Here is a 15540-nt window from a genome sequence, read left to right on the forward strand (position 1 = left end):
GTCCTTGTCTTTCCAAATGCATGTAAATCCTGTCTCTCAGAATCCCCTCCAACAACCCGCCCATCGATGCTGTATGGCTTTTCCATACAGCCTTTCTTAAACAGTAACACCACATTAGTCAACTTTGAGTCATCTGGCACCTCACCCATGGCTATCGATGTTACAAATATCGCAGCAAGAGGCCCAGTAATCTCTTTCCCAGCATCCCACAAAGTTCTGGGAAATACCTGATCAGGTCCCAGGGATTTTATACGTTTTATGACCTCCAGTACCTCTTCTTCTGTAGTATGAAATCTTCTCAAGGCATCACCATTTATTTCCCCAAGTTCCATAGCTTCCATGTACTTCTCTACTATAAGTACTAAAGTGAAATACTTGTTTATTTACTTATACTTATCTCACTCATCTCCTGTGGTTCCACACATAGATAGCCACTTTGATCTTTAAGAGGCCCTTAATCTCTCCCTAGTTCCTCTTTTATCCTTAATGTACTTATAGATTCTCTTTGGATTCTCCTTAACTCTATGTGCCAGACCTGACTCATGTCTCCTTCGTGCCCTCCTGATCTCCTGCTTAAGTATATCCTCCTGCCCTTATAGTCCTCTTGGGATTCACTCGATCCCTGCTGTCTATACCTGATATATGCCTCCTTTTTCTTGACCATGCCTCAATTTCTCAAGTCATCTAGCATTCCCTAAACCTCTCAGCCTTGCCCTTCACATTAATAGGAAATTACTGCTTCTGAACTCTTGTTATCTCATGTTCAAAGATCTGCCACTTCCCAAACATCCTGTGAATAGCTGCCTCCAATCAGCTTTTGAAAGTTCCAGTCTAATACCATCAAAATTGGCTTTACTCCAACTTAGAACTTTAACTTTTTGATCAGTTCTATACTTTTCCATAACTCTTTTAAAACACTTGCCCCAACGTGCTTCCCCAATGTTACCTTTGTCATTTATTCTGCCTTATTTTCCTACAGAAGGTCAAGTATTGCTTCGTCTCTAGTAGGCACATCCATTACTGAATAAGAACATTTTCTTGTATGCACTTAACAAATTCCTCCTCATCCAAGCCCTTAACACTATGACAGTTTCAGTCAATGTTTGGAAAGTTAAACTCCCTTAACCATTACAACCTTATTATTCTTACAGATATCTCATATCTTCTAACATATTTGTTTCTCAATTGCCAACTGACTAATGGGAGGTCTATAATATAATCCCAACAAGATGATCTTCCCTTTCTTATTTCTCAGTTCCACCCATATATCTTCACTGGTTGATTTCTCAGGAATATCCTCTTGAAGTACAGCCATGGTGTTATCCTTAACCAAAAATGCCACTCCCTCTCCCCTCTTGTCTCCCTTTCTATCCTTCCCATCGCATCTATACCCCAAACGCATGAAGCTGCCAGTGCTGTCCATCCCAGAGTCGGGTTTCTGTAATAGCTATGATATCTCAGTCCCATATTCCCAGTTAAGTTCATCTGCCTTACCTGTCAGGCCTCTTGCACTGAAGTAAATGCAATTTAATTTATCAGTCTTACCCCGTTCTCTACCAAACTTTTGTCTCCCTTGTCTATTTGACTTGCTCTCCTTACCTACTGCACCAGCCTTAGCCACTTCTATTCCTCTCATTTCTCACAGTTGCTTTGGTTCCCATTCCCTCCCTGCCTTACTAGTTTAAAACTTCCCGTGTATCTGTAGCAAATCTCCCCATCAGGAAATTGCACCCCTTGCAATTCAGATGGAATTGTCCCTTTTATACAGGTCATTTCTACCCCTGGTAGAAATGATCCAAAAATGTGAATCCTTGCCTTTTATACCAGCTCTTCAGCCATGCAGTTATCTGATTTTTTTAAAAATTCAAATGTTTAATTTTATCTTGCCCATCATGTTCCTCTTTTTTTCTCCCTGACTTACTCAAGTCTTTTTGCTTCACTTTTATTTCTCTTTCCGTCCCTGAATTGATATTGAATTCAGCCACTAATTCTTGCTCTTTTTCAATCCTTCCCTTGTTTCTCAAGTCTTCAAGTTCATTCCTGGATGTTGACCTTATCTACGCCTCAAAAGCTTTTAAATTGGTTATAAAGTGCAGCACACAGCCAATGGGTGTGAAATATAAATGCAAAGTTTTCTTGTGAACAATTAAGAGATATAGTACAGTATTGGTCCTGTCATTGACCTAAGTCATAAAATGCCTTGTTGCCTACTTTGCACCTTATCAGTTCACATTTTTAGCTACTTTGTATTTTTTTTAACAAATCTACATGTGCACAGGTAAGTTTCCCTAATGGATCATTTCACGGGACTCTCCACTCCAGTAAAATCTTTCCCAACTGATGGATAAAAGAATTGCTAACAAATGAACCGTGGCTTATCATCGGCACTCCCTCCCTACTGCATAAGCAGGAGGGTTCCTTGGCTCCTGCACGAACTATCATTCAGTCCCTCCTGAGTCAGTGCCAAATTATAATTCAGTGTCAATTTGCATAGGATTACTAGCAGATTTGTGCCAGAAGCTTGTATGAAGTTAAAGCTGGGTTCAGACAAAGACATTTCATGGAGGTCTCTTGCAGATATCGGGCATGAGAGACGTTTGTCTCATTGTGGACTGGAATCAAACCCAGCTTTCAGAAGCAAAGGAACTGTTCAAGTCTGATCTACTATCCAGTTCCCAGTGGCCTTTATATTAAATTTATCATTAGTAAGATATTGATAACCTTTGCCTTTTCTCTCATAATTTGTATCCTCCTTCTTTGTACAGCTTTCGTTTACTTGGGTTGAGACCTCCATTCACTCTCTATCTTATTCTGGTATGTGGAGATCTGACTGAACGGGATAAAGCTGACGATGTTAGTTTCATTTGAATTATGAGACTGATTCATACCATGAAAGGACTACATTAGGAGGAAAGACTGAGAAATCTTGGCCTTGAACGGGGATATAGAAATCTGTAAAATAGCAAATGGTGCAGAAAATGAGCTCCTTAACCTGCATAACACAGTGATTTCCTGCATCACTCAGGATGTCATCCCAAAAACTTGATCTTTACTAGTGGGACTGTCTGGAGTAGGTTTTGTGTCCTGCTTACTTAGAAATGGGAATGTTAGCATTAAGCCAAAAACTCAGGTATTAGAGGTGGCAGTCTCAAATATTTTGAGGAATAGTTGATTGGAGCACTGGAGGAAATGACAGGATGAGCCAAATGCTCCTCCATATCCATAACAATGCAGTGGCATTGATTCAAACAGCAGTTAGGAATAATGGAGGTGAGTGTTCTCTTACACACTTACATACATCGCTACTTGCCACTGGCAGCCTGCCTGGGACTGCCCCAAGACAAAGATGTATCGGCTGCATTTTATTGTTTCAGTCATCTAATGCACCATCAATCAGTTTCCTCTCCTCCATAGAACTTGCAAATGCGCCGCCTTTTACATAACCAGGCAGTTTGTAGGCAGATCCAAAAAAAGAATCAGCTCCTGAGCTCATGGTGAGCAGTGAATAGTTGTGGAGAGTTTGCCTGTCAGGTTCCTTTAGTAAAGCTATTTGTTCTGAACTGAGATTGATTTTCTCAAAAGCCAAACGTGATAAAATGAGAGCAGAGCAGTAGAGAATGGTTTCTTTTTTTTTATTATTTTGCATACCAGTGCCTCATGTTTTGAAAGCTGCTACAGTGTAAGAAGCATTGGTATCCATGACTGTGGATTCTTTCTGATCTAGAATGTAACTAACACTTTGCAACTTCTGTGTGGAGTTTGCACATTCTCCCCGGGTCTGCGTGGGTTTCCTCCGGTTTCCTCCCACAATTCAAAGATGTGCAGGTTAGGTGAATTGGCCGTGTGTGTTGCCCGTAGTGTTAGGTACATTAGTCAGAGGGAAATGGGTCTGGGTGGGTTACTCTTCGGAGGGTCGGTTTGGACTGGTTGGGCTGAAGGGCCTGTTTCCACACTGTAGGGAATCTAATCTAATCTAACTTCTGTCATTGTTGCTGGTCACTGTGTTACAAACGGTGTACAGAGAGGGGGAGAGCTGTAAGCCAAGCCAAACCCTCTTGCTTTGATATCCCAATGCCCTCAGAAAACAATGAATGCTGAACAATGATTCATTGAATGTATTCCAGGCTGAGTTTGGCAGATTTTAGATCCATAAGGGAATCAAGGGTTAGGGAGGAGCAGGCAGGAAAGGTGAGTTGAGGCTCCAATTGGATCAGTCATCATCACGTTGCAAGTTGGGTGGCAACGGAGTAGGTAGTGTCTGTGCTCTGAACACGGGGCACATCCACTCCATCCATTTTTCTTTCTTTTCTCCTTTTTGCTTCTGCTTGTCTCATTTTTCTTCTTTTTTTAAAAAAAGAAATCTACTTTGTATGTTTTACTGACTGGGGAGAGCTCGGTTGTGGAGGTGAACAGCGTCGGGGTCAGAGCGTGGCACAGGGGAGGGGGGAGAGTGGGACCCTGGCACTCTGCAGCTGGTGAGCCGGGCGGAACTCTGCTGGTGGGTGGTGAGAGACCAGCGCATGGTGTGGTGTGGTGGCAGGGGGAGATCATGTTCAGTGTGGGAGTAAGGGGGAGACAGATTGAGCCCAGCATGGGTGGGGTTGGGGTTGAAATCAAACCCAATGTAGGGGGAGAGAGCTGGAGCCCTCTTGGGGACAGCTCAGCATGGAGCATCTGCAGGCCCACGGCTAAAGAAGAGCTGTAATGGTGAGCTTTTAACTGAACTCTATTTTTCTACTTTGTACCTAAGAGTGTCTACCCAGGCACCCAAATGATGCTGGAGAATGGTGACTTTATACACCTTTCACTGTACTCCTGTAACCCTGTACTTGAGTACACGTGAGAATAATTCTAATATTCTACAGTGGAGCAGGCTTGAAGGGCAATTGTCTACTGCTGCTTGTAATTCTTACATTCTTGTGTTACCCCTGTGTTATTCTGCTGAGTTATTAACAATAGACACTTAATAGAATTTTACCTCTTCGTTCTTCAATTGGGAAGTTGAAATATCACCATTTACTTATTTCTAATTTTTGACCTTTAGAATTAGATTCCCTACAGTGTGGAAACAGGCCATTCGGCCCAACAAATCCATACCAACTCTCCGAGGAGAAACCCATCCCCCTCTGATTAATGCACCTAACACTAGGGGCTATTTAGCATGGCCAATTCACCTAACCTGAACATCTTTTGGATTGTGGGAGGAAACCGGAGCACCTAGAGGAACCCAATAACAGACACGGGGGAGAACGTGCAAACTCCACACAGACGGTCGCCTGAGGCTGGAATTGAACCCGGGTCCCTAGCATTGTGAGACAGCAGTGCTAACCACTGAGCCACTGTGCTTTCTCCCTGCCTTTCTTGGTAGCTTATTGGTTTCCCCAGAAACCCCAACTTGTCTAGTTACTTTAACTCAATTTGAACTGTAAATGTTGTTTCTGAATTCTCAAAAATCAAAACAAAATTCTCTATCTGAGTGTTGCCTTCTGGTGTTGTGAGTTACAAGCCTGGAAAATTACCTGTCACATTGGCAACAGGCAGCCAATATTCCCATAAATCTTTCCCCAGCCATTATTTCAGCACAACTACAATTAGGGTTCTCTTCAACCAGTTCACCAGATCCATTTAGGTAGCAGTCAGAGAAATGCTCTGTAAGGGCCTTAAATATTCCGTGTCAATATTGACAATGTTCTTGATGCCTGAGGTGAATTGTTCCACACTTGCACATCAAGGAACACACAAATTGAAAGTTTGTTTTTTTTTTCTACTCAAGATTTTGACCTTTTCTTCAAAATGATCAAATTAAATTCCATGAGGAATTTCTTGGAAAGGTATTTTAAAAATGAAATCTGGAGACATCAAATGCCCTAAAATTGCAGGAGAATTTGTCAGCACATTGAGTATTGTATATATGTATAATTGTTTTGTCCCTTGTAGTGCAGTTGTAGTGTCCCTACCTCTGAGCCAGAAGGCCCAGGTTTAAATCCCACCTGGGCGAAAGTGAGGACTGCAGATGTTGGAGATCAGAGTCAAGATTAGAGTAGTGCTGGAAAAGCACAGCAGGTCAGGTAGCATCCGAGGAGCAGGAAAATCGACATTTCGGGCAAAAGCCCATCATTCTTGATGAAACATTGATTTTCCTGCTCCTTGGATGCTGCCTGCCCTGCTGTGCTTTTCCAGCACCACTCTAATCTTGACTTAAATTCCACCTGCTCTTGGAGTATTTCTCAGCAACTTTGATCAGATTGATTTCAAACCTTTATGTGTTGCACTTTGATCTAGCCTATGATTCAGTCTCAATGTGACAATGTATTTGAATCACTTTTTGTATTTGCCTGTGTGTCCTCTCATTGCTGTGAGGCTGGTATTTAAGCGTGGCGTGTGGGGACCACCACCAGTTGTCTCTGTCAAATGAGAAAGGAGCCCTGTGGTCCTCTCAGACTGTAGCGACTTTATCTTTTATTTATTTCTCAACCCTGGATACTCTTGAGAAGATGGTGGTGGAGTTGCTGTGTTGAATAAACTGAGGAACTAGCTATGCCGAGCTCCTCGTTGAGTTGAGAGCCAATGATGTTGCTTTAGAAATGAAGATCAGGACATGATGACACGTTACTTCCACTAAAGCACATTAATGAACAATTTGGGTTTTTTTTACAATAATCATTTACTTTTACAGCCTTTACATTTCCAGATTATAAACCTTAAGTTTTGAAAAATGGCACAGTAGAATTTAAGATTATGCAGTTAATTAATCTTGCCTTCTGAATGACTAGACTATCTCACTCACACGTTAACATATCAGTGTAATGTAAACATTGGAAGATGCTGTGAAGACTGTTATAATGAGATAAGCTTCATGTCATGATTGTCATTTCTCACTTTTTCCTTTCTCTTCGTGCCCTCTGTTTCTTCTATTCTCGGAGGTCCAAAGTTGTTGTTGCACCAACTAAGGAAGACGGACATCATTCGCATTTTATTATTGCAGACACCAACAAGATGACATCACTTCGAATAAAATTATTGAATTGAACGTTCCCCGGGGTATGCTTTCCTAATTTCTTTATCTTACTTGAACTCGGGTTCCATTCCCAACATGCCTATTGTTAATGCCATTCAGAGAGCAGCCTGCAGGCCGTTTGTGAAAACCAAGTGAACTGTTCCAGTGTGAAAAGCAGCCATTAATGTATTGGAACCTTTATACTCTTTCTATCTCTGTCCATATAAATTCTTCACCGATAGCAATGTCCCTTAAGTTCGCCTTTCTGTTCCACTTCGATCCATATCTTTTCAGAATATGTTACATCTGCAATTTTAGCTCCCAGTCCTCATTTTTCAGTGACCGTGTCATAGTAAACTCTATTATGTCTGTGCCCCTCCAAACATGATCGCCTCCAGCGCCCTTGTTTTATTATTAACACTGCATGCAGCGCTGTACAGATATTTTAACTTGTTTTACTAGGATTTCTTCTCACGTTTTATTTAATCATTATTTCAGACTTTGGTTATAAAACTCCATTTATTCTCTTGCCATCAATCTTCTCACTCACTTTGTACTTTTCTAAGTTCTGCTGCCCTATTTTATTTATCCTGTAATGCATGTGAGTCTACCACTATTAAAGGCAGTCTGCCCATCATACAAGGGAACTGCATCTGTTCCCATGAGGATTCACTCTGACTGATTCATACCTATCTGATGATTTCATATTATAGACTGGACAAGGCTTCGGCCTATCAAAGCTCATCCCTTTAGTTCATAAACTCTCCTATCAGCCCATCTAATTATGAAAGAGCTGGACTAACTTCTTGGAAGAGTATTCCCATCAAAGAACCATGTCATCTACCAGATGCCAATCAGTCAGTGAGCAGGAGAATGTAGGAAAAGGATTTAAGGTAGAGTATGAATAATTTGAGACATGACGTGATAAATGTAACAGCCTTTTGAAGGATATTGATAGTTCTACGCACGCACAATTTCATTTTTAAATATAGCAGCAAAGAAGGAAAGATGAACATAAACTGTGGCTGTTGTGAACTTTTAATAATCACACGCGTTTGGGTTGCTCTGGGACTGTATTGGATATTCACATTTTGCACAAGCAAGGTGTCCTCAGCCTTAATCACATTCTGTGGCAACCTCCTTGAAAGGCTAAGATCGTGGGCACCACGGGATATTTAGTTACTTCGTTTTCAGATCCTGCATATGTTCCATACAAGGCCGAAAATGTGGATTATTGCAGGGACTGATATGACGTCTTCACGTGATAGTATACACACGGTCAGAGCAGGGCTGTGTACACACGGTCACGGCAGGGCTGTGTATACATGGCTGGAGCAGGGTTGTGTACACATGGCTGGAGCAGGGCTGTGTACACATGGCCGGAGCAGGGCTGTGTACACATGGCCGGAGCAGGGCTGTGTACACATGGTCGGAGCAGGGCAGTGTACACATGGTCAGAGCAGGGCTGTGTACACATGGCTGGAGCAGGGTTGTGTACACATGGCTGGAGCAGGGCTGTGTACACATGGTCAGAGCAGGGCTGTGTACACGTGGCCACAGCAGGGCTGTGTACACACGGTCGGAGAAGGGCTGTGTACACATGGCTGGAGCAGGACTGTGTACATATGGTCAGATCAGGGCTGTGCACACATGGTGTGAGCAGGGTTGTGCACACATGGTGTGAGCAGAGCTGTGTGCACATGGTCAGAGCAGGGCTGTGTACACATGGTCAAAGCAGAGATGTGTACACATGGTCAGAGCAGGGCTGTGTACACATGGTCAGATCAGGGCTGTGTGTACCTGATCAGAGCAGGGCTGTGTACCCATGGTCAGAACTGGGCAGTATACACATGGTCTGAGCATGGCAGTGTCCACACGGTGTGAGCATGGTGGTATGAATGCTAGCTGGCTATACTGCTCAGTCTCTTCACTGGTTAAAACTTTAAGCATGTTTGGTTGAAGAGTAGAGTTTTCATGTAGGCTGTGGGGGTGTGGCAAATCCAAGGAGATTGTTTGTAACACCCAGTTATTCAGCTGAATCTTCACAGATGATCTCATCGGTTAACCGTATTTGGTTGTCCGTATTTGGGGCTGAGAGAGAGGTTGTGCAGTTGAGGTTGGTAGCCCAAGACCTGCTGAGCTTGTGGGATAGTCTTCTTTCTGCAATAAGTGGGTTAACCCTTTGCTAATTCCTGCCCAAAAGAATACTAAGCTTAAGGCTAAGGCTTCACACAGTGACGTTGATGAAAACCACAGCCATTCTTTTCTCTGCAGGAGAGAATTCAACTTTGAATTCAGGAGTAAGCTGGGAGAATAGTTGTTATTTGAAGTGCTCTCGATACTGTGTGCTGCTATTGCAGGGCTGTGTAGTTTGCAGACAGACATGGTGAGTTCCTGACCCGCCACTCATAGTGAGGAGCAGTCGTCACAGGAAAGACCTCATATAAATTGTGTCTGCGCGGTACTGGCCCCTGCCCTTCCAGCCTTTCATTCTATTCAGATTGTGACACTCCCAGTAGGTGCAATTCTCTCACCCTTTGTTCATGATCAAAGTGAAATGAGGAGACATTTCTTCACCCAAAGAGCGGTGAGTCTGTGGAATACATTACCACAGGAAGTAGTTGATGCCAAAACATTGAATGTATTCAAGAGGCAGCTAGATACAGCACTTGGGGGGAATGGGGTCAAAGGTTATTTGGAGAAAGCAGGAGTAGGCTACTGAGTTGGATAATCAGCCATGATCATGATGAATGACAGAGCAGGCTTGAAGGGCCGAATGGCCTCCTCCTGCTCCTCTCTTCTGTATTTCTGTGTGTCTATGTGTACGGCAACTTCTTCATCATCTCCTGCCATCACCTCCACCCATCAATTCCAATTTTCTCCCAACACTTTCTAGCACATAGCCAGGAAATGAATGAAAGGTTGTCATCTGCCCTCCCTTCCCACCACTCTCTTTCCTTCCAAGGAGCAGGATTGGGGATTCATTAGGTGCAGAAATTCTTTTCTTTTTGACTATAGGATGCATTTTTTAAAAAAAATTCTTGCCTCTCCCCAGTTGCTCTGGAAAGTTAAACCCCCAGCTGTTACAATTCTTCCAGTGAAGGGTGTGGTGTCTGGTGGTAGATCAAAGTCCTAGAATGCCCCAGCCTGACAATGATAGAATGCGGATATTACGGGGAAGTAATATGGACAGGGTGAATAGCTATGGTCTTTTTGTCAGGGTAGGGGAGTCCAAAACTAGATGGCTGAGGTTTAGGGTGAGAGGGGCAAGGAATCTAAAGGGCAACCTTTTCACACAGAGGGTGGCGCTTGTATGTAATGAGCTGCCAGAGGAAGTGGTAGAATAACAACATGTAAAAAGCATCTGGATGGGTACATGAATAGGAAGGGGTTAGGGGGATATGAGCCAAATACTGGCAAATGGGACTTGATTAATTTAGGATGTCTGGTCAGCTGTTGGACCGAAGAGTCTGTTTCTGTGCTGTACATCTCAGTGACTAAGTAACTTCGAATTAAGATTCAACGATATTGCTGCTCTTGTCCTCATGGCTATAGAGGTAGCAAGGCCAAGGTGTGACAGTCAGTATCAGCTCTGATAATGAACCCTCATGATTCCTGACTATGAGTGTGGGAAAAGATCTGCCACCCTGCCTACCCACAGCACGACCATGCAAAACACAGAAAATCAAGCTGTCCAAACCACACAAGGAACACCCAGAATGCCTCAGCATTGACCAAACAGGCCGACAAGGGAAACCAGGCATGACCAAAGTCACTCACAGACCAGGGAATACACTTCCCAAGTCAAGCTGACAATAAGCTTCCTGGACCCAATAAACACAACTGTCCCAAAGCCCTAAGGGCAGTCTCATGTGCCAGTGATACCAAAGCCACACAAAGAACAGGTCAGACAGAGAAGCACCAGAATACCTCGCTTACAGGACATCAACAATGGAAACACCTCACTGCCAAGAAAAGGGACATTCTCACCTACTCTCGGTGAAAGCTGGAATCTCCTGATCCCATTAAGAACTGTTGGATGCTGCTGGACACTTCATTGGATCGACATTCAGGACATTCTTCTGATTACTGCTTTGCGATGATCACCGTGGTAACTTGATTACTTGGCTCCTGCTCCTTGGATGCTGCCTGACCTGCTGTGCTTTTCCACTCTAATCTAGGCTCTGGTTCCAGCATCTGCAGTCCTTGTTTTTACCTATTTGATTATCAAGACCACTGTATTTTCAATTCACACCATTGTACTGTATTCCTATACAAACTGGCTTGATTCTCAGTTTGGGGAAGAGAGTTTCAGCTCCCTGGACAGACTGCCTGTGCTGTTTCAATTTGGTCAATTTCTCTTCCAGGATATCACTGTGTTAATAAATGGTTTGTTAATTTCACTTTGATCTGTGTTTTGTGATCTCTGCTTAATTGGGCTAATTTCTCCAACAATGAATCAAAAGGTTATCGGTTCAAGCCCTCCTTCAGATGCTTGAGCTCATCATTTAGTTAGACGTACTGTCAAATTGGTCTGTCTACATTTTTTCGTTGTAATGTACAGAGAGATTACACCAGCTATAGGCTACATTGGTGGGGAATGTTGTCTTTTGAACGAATTGTAAAACCAGGGCCTGATCTGATGTTCTCCAGCAGTGTCAAAGATTTCACAGCACCATTTGCAAAACATAGAACATAGAAAAATACAGCGTAGTACAGGCCCTTCAGCCCTCTATGTTGCGCCGATCCAAGCCCACCTAACCTACACTCACCCACTTTCCTCCATATGCCTATCCAATGCCTGCTTAAATGCCCATAAAGAGGGAGAGTCCACCACTGTTACTGGCAGGGCATTCCATGAACTCACGACTCGCTGAGTAAAGAATCTACCCCTAACATCAGTCCTATACCTACCACCCCTTAATTTAAAGCTATGCCCCCTCGTAATAGCTGATTCCATACGTGGAAAAAGGTTCTCATGGTCAACCCTATCTAAACTCCTAATCATCTTGTACACCTCTATCAAGTCACCCCTCAACCTTCTTTTCTCCAATGAAAACAGCCCCAAATGCCTCAGCCTTTCCTCATACGATCTTCCTACCATACCAGGCAACATCCTGGTAAACCTCCACTGCACCCGTTCCAGTGCCTCCACATCCTTCCTATTGTATGGTGACCAAAACTGCACACAATACTCCAGATGTGGCCGCACCAGAGTCTTACACAACTGCAACATGACCTCAGGACTCCGGAACTCAATTCCTCTACCAATAAAAGCCAGTACACCATATGCCTTCTTCACAGCCCTATTTACCTGGGTGGCAACTTTCAGAGATCTGTGTACATGGACACCAAGATCCCTCTGCTCATCCACACTACCAAGTATCCGACCATTAGCCCAGTAATCCATCTTCTTGGTACTCTTACCAAAGTGAATCACTTCACACTTAGCGACATTGAACTCCATTTGCCACCTTTCTGACCAGCTCTGCAGCTTATCTATATCCCGCTGTAACCTGCCACATCCTTCCTCACTGTCAACAACTCCACCGACTTTCGTATCATCCGCAAACTTGCTCACCCAACCTTCTAGCCCCTCCTCCAGGTCATTTATAAAAATGACAAACAGCAATGGTCCCAAAACAGATCCTTGCGGAACACCACTGCTAACTGCACTCCAAGATGAACCTTTACCATCAACTACTACCCTCTGTCTTCTTCCAGCCAGCCAATTCCTAATCCAAACCTCCAACTCCCCCTCAATGCCATACCTCCATATTTTTTGCAGTAGACTACCATGGGGAACCTTATCAAATGCCTTACTAAAATCCATATACACCACATCTACCACTTTACCCTCGTCCACCTCCTTAGTCACCTTCTCAAAGAATTCAATAAGGTTTGTGAGGCATGACCGGCCCTTCACAAAACCATGCTGACTATCCTTGATCACATTATTCCTATCCAGATGTTCATAAATCCTATCCCTTACAATTCTCTCTAAGACTTTGCCCACAACAGAGGTAAGACTCACCGGCCTATAGTTACTAGGGTTATCCCTACTCCCCTTCTTGAACAAGGGAACCACATTTGCTATCCTCCAGTCTTCTGGCACTATTCCTGTAGACAACGAGGACATAAAAATCAAGGCTAATGGCTCTGCAATCTCCTCCCTTGCTTCCCAGAGAATCCTAGGATAAATGCCATCAGGCCCAGGGGACTTATCTACATTCACCCTTTCCAGAATTTCCAACACTTCTTCCCTACATATCTCAAAGCCATCCATTCTAATTAATTGTGACTCAATATTCACATCGGCAACAATGTCCTGTTCCTGAGTGAATACTGACGAAAAGTATTCATTCAGTGTCTCCCCAATTTCTTCAGCCTCCACACGCAACTTCCCACTACTATCCTTGACGGGACCTATTCCTACCCGAGTCATCCTTTTATTCCTGACATACCTATAGAAAGCCTTTGGGTTTTCCCTAATCCTATCAACCAAGGACTTTTCATGTGCCCTCCTTGCTGCTCTTAGCTCTCTCTTTAGATCCTTCCTGGCTACCTTATAACTCTCAATCGCCCCAATTGAACCTTCACGCCTCATCTTTACAAAGGCCACCCTCTTCCCTTTAACAAGGGATTCCAATTCCTTATTAAACCACGACTCCCTCACACGACTCTTTCCTCCCTGCCTGACAGGTACATACTTATCAAGGACACTCAGTAGTTGCTCCTTGAACAAGCTCCACATATCGATTGCACCCTTCCCTTGAAGCCTACTTTTCCAAGCCACGCATCCTAAGTCATGCCTCACCGCATCATAATTTCCCTGCCCCCAGCTATAACTCTTGCCCTGCAGTGCACACTTATCCCTCTCCATCACGAGAGTAAAAGTCACCGAATTGTGGTCACTGTCCCCAAAGTGCTGACCTACCTCCAATTCTAACACCTGGCCTGGTTCGTTACCCAGAACCAAATCCAGTATGGCCTCACCTCTTGTTGGCCTGTCTACATATTGTGTCAGGAAACCCTCCTGCACACATTGGACAAACACCGACCCATCTAACGTACTCGAGCTATAGCTTTCCCAGTCAATATCTGGAAAGTTAAAGTCCCCCATAACAACTACCCTATTACTTTCACTCTTCTCCTGAATCATCCTTGCAATCCTTTCTTCTACGTCTCTAGGACTATTAGGAGGCCTGTAGAAAACTCCTAACAGGGTGACCTCACCTTTCCTATTTCTAAGCTCAGCCCAAACTACTGAGCGAGTCTTCATCCATCGTCCTTTCCACTGCTGTAATACTATCTTTGACAAGCAATGCCACACCTCCCCCTCTTTTACCCCCACCTCTGACCCTACTAAAACATTTAAACCCTGGAACCTGCAACAACCAATCTTGTCCCTGTTCTGCCCATGTCTCCGTAATAGCCACAACATCGAACTCCCAAGTACCAACCCACGCTGCAGGTTCCCCTACTTTATTTTGTATACTTCTCGCATTGAAGTATACACACTTCAAGCCACCTTCCTGTTTACAGGCACCCTCCTTCGAGATTGATGCCTGGTTCCTAACCTCCCTACACTCCAGGTCCTGCACCCTAAAACTACAGTCTAGGTTCCCATGCCCCTGCAGAGTTAGTTTAAACCCCCGAAAGAGCACTAGCAAACCTCCCTCCAAGGATACTGGTGCCCCTCAGGTTCAGGTGTAGACCATCCTGTTTATAGAGGTCCCACCTTCCCCAGAAAGAATCCTAGTTATCCAGAAACTGGAATCCCTCCCTCCTGCATCATCTCTTTAGCCACGTATTTAACTGCTCTCTCTCCCTATTCCTCGACTCTCTATCACATGGCACGGGTAACAAACCAGAGACAACAACTCTGTTTGTTCTAACTCTGAGCTTCCAACCTAGCTCCCTGAAAGCCTGCCTAACATCCTCATCCCTCTTCCTACCTATGTCGTTGGTGCCAACGTGGACCATGACTTCGGGCTGCTCCCCCTCCCCCTTAAGAACCCGGAAAACCAGGTGCGAGCTCTGGAGCAGAGAGTCCGGGCCTTTGAAATCTACATGGATGACCTGGATAATAGAAATTGGAGAAAGAATATCCGTCTTCTGGGCCTCCCTGAACAAGAAGAGAAGGGACAGTTAGCAGTATTTCTGGAGCGATGGTTGCCCCAGCTTTTAAACCTGGGGGCTGAAACTGACCGGGTAAGGGTGGAGTGGGCCTACCGGGTCGCAGTACGCGGATCTGGCCCAAACCAGCGCCCACGCCCGGTCCTGTTCCGGCTGCAGAGTTATAGGGAGAGGCAGATACTCCTGGATGCCTCCAGAAATCTTGGAAAGGATCCTAAAGCCATGATCCATGAAGGATCCAAGATTATGTTATTTCAGGACTTCTCCCTGGCTTTGGCACGAAGGAGGAAGGCGTTTGATGAGGTGAAGAAATGTCTAAGGAACTTAAATATTCAATACACCTTACGCTACCCAGCGACGTTATGCTTTAACCACGAAGGATCCGAGTATAATTTTAGATCACC

The sequence above is a fragment of the Hemiscyllium ocellatum genome, chromosome 31 (genome assembly GCF_020745735.1).
Source record: "Hemiscyllium ocellatum isolate sHemOce1 chromosome 31, sHemOce1.pat.X.cur, whole genome shotgun sequence".
NCBI classification, from domain to species: Eukaryota; Metazoa; Chordata; class Chondrichthyes; order Orectolobiformes; family Hemiscylliidae; genus Hemiscyllium; species Hemiscyllium ocellatum.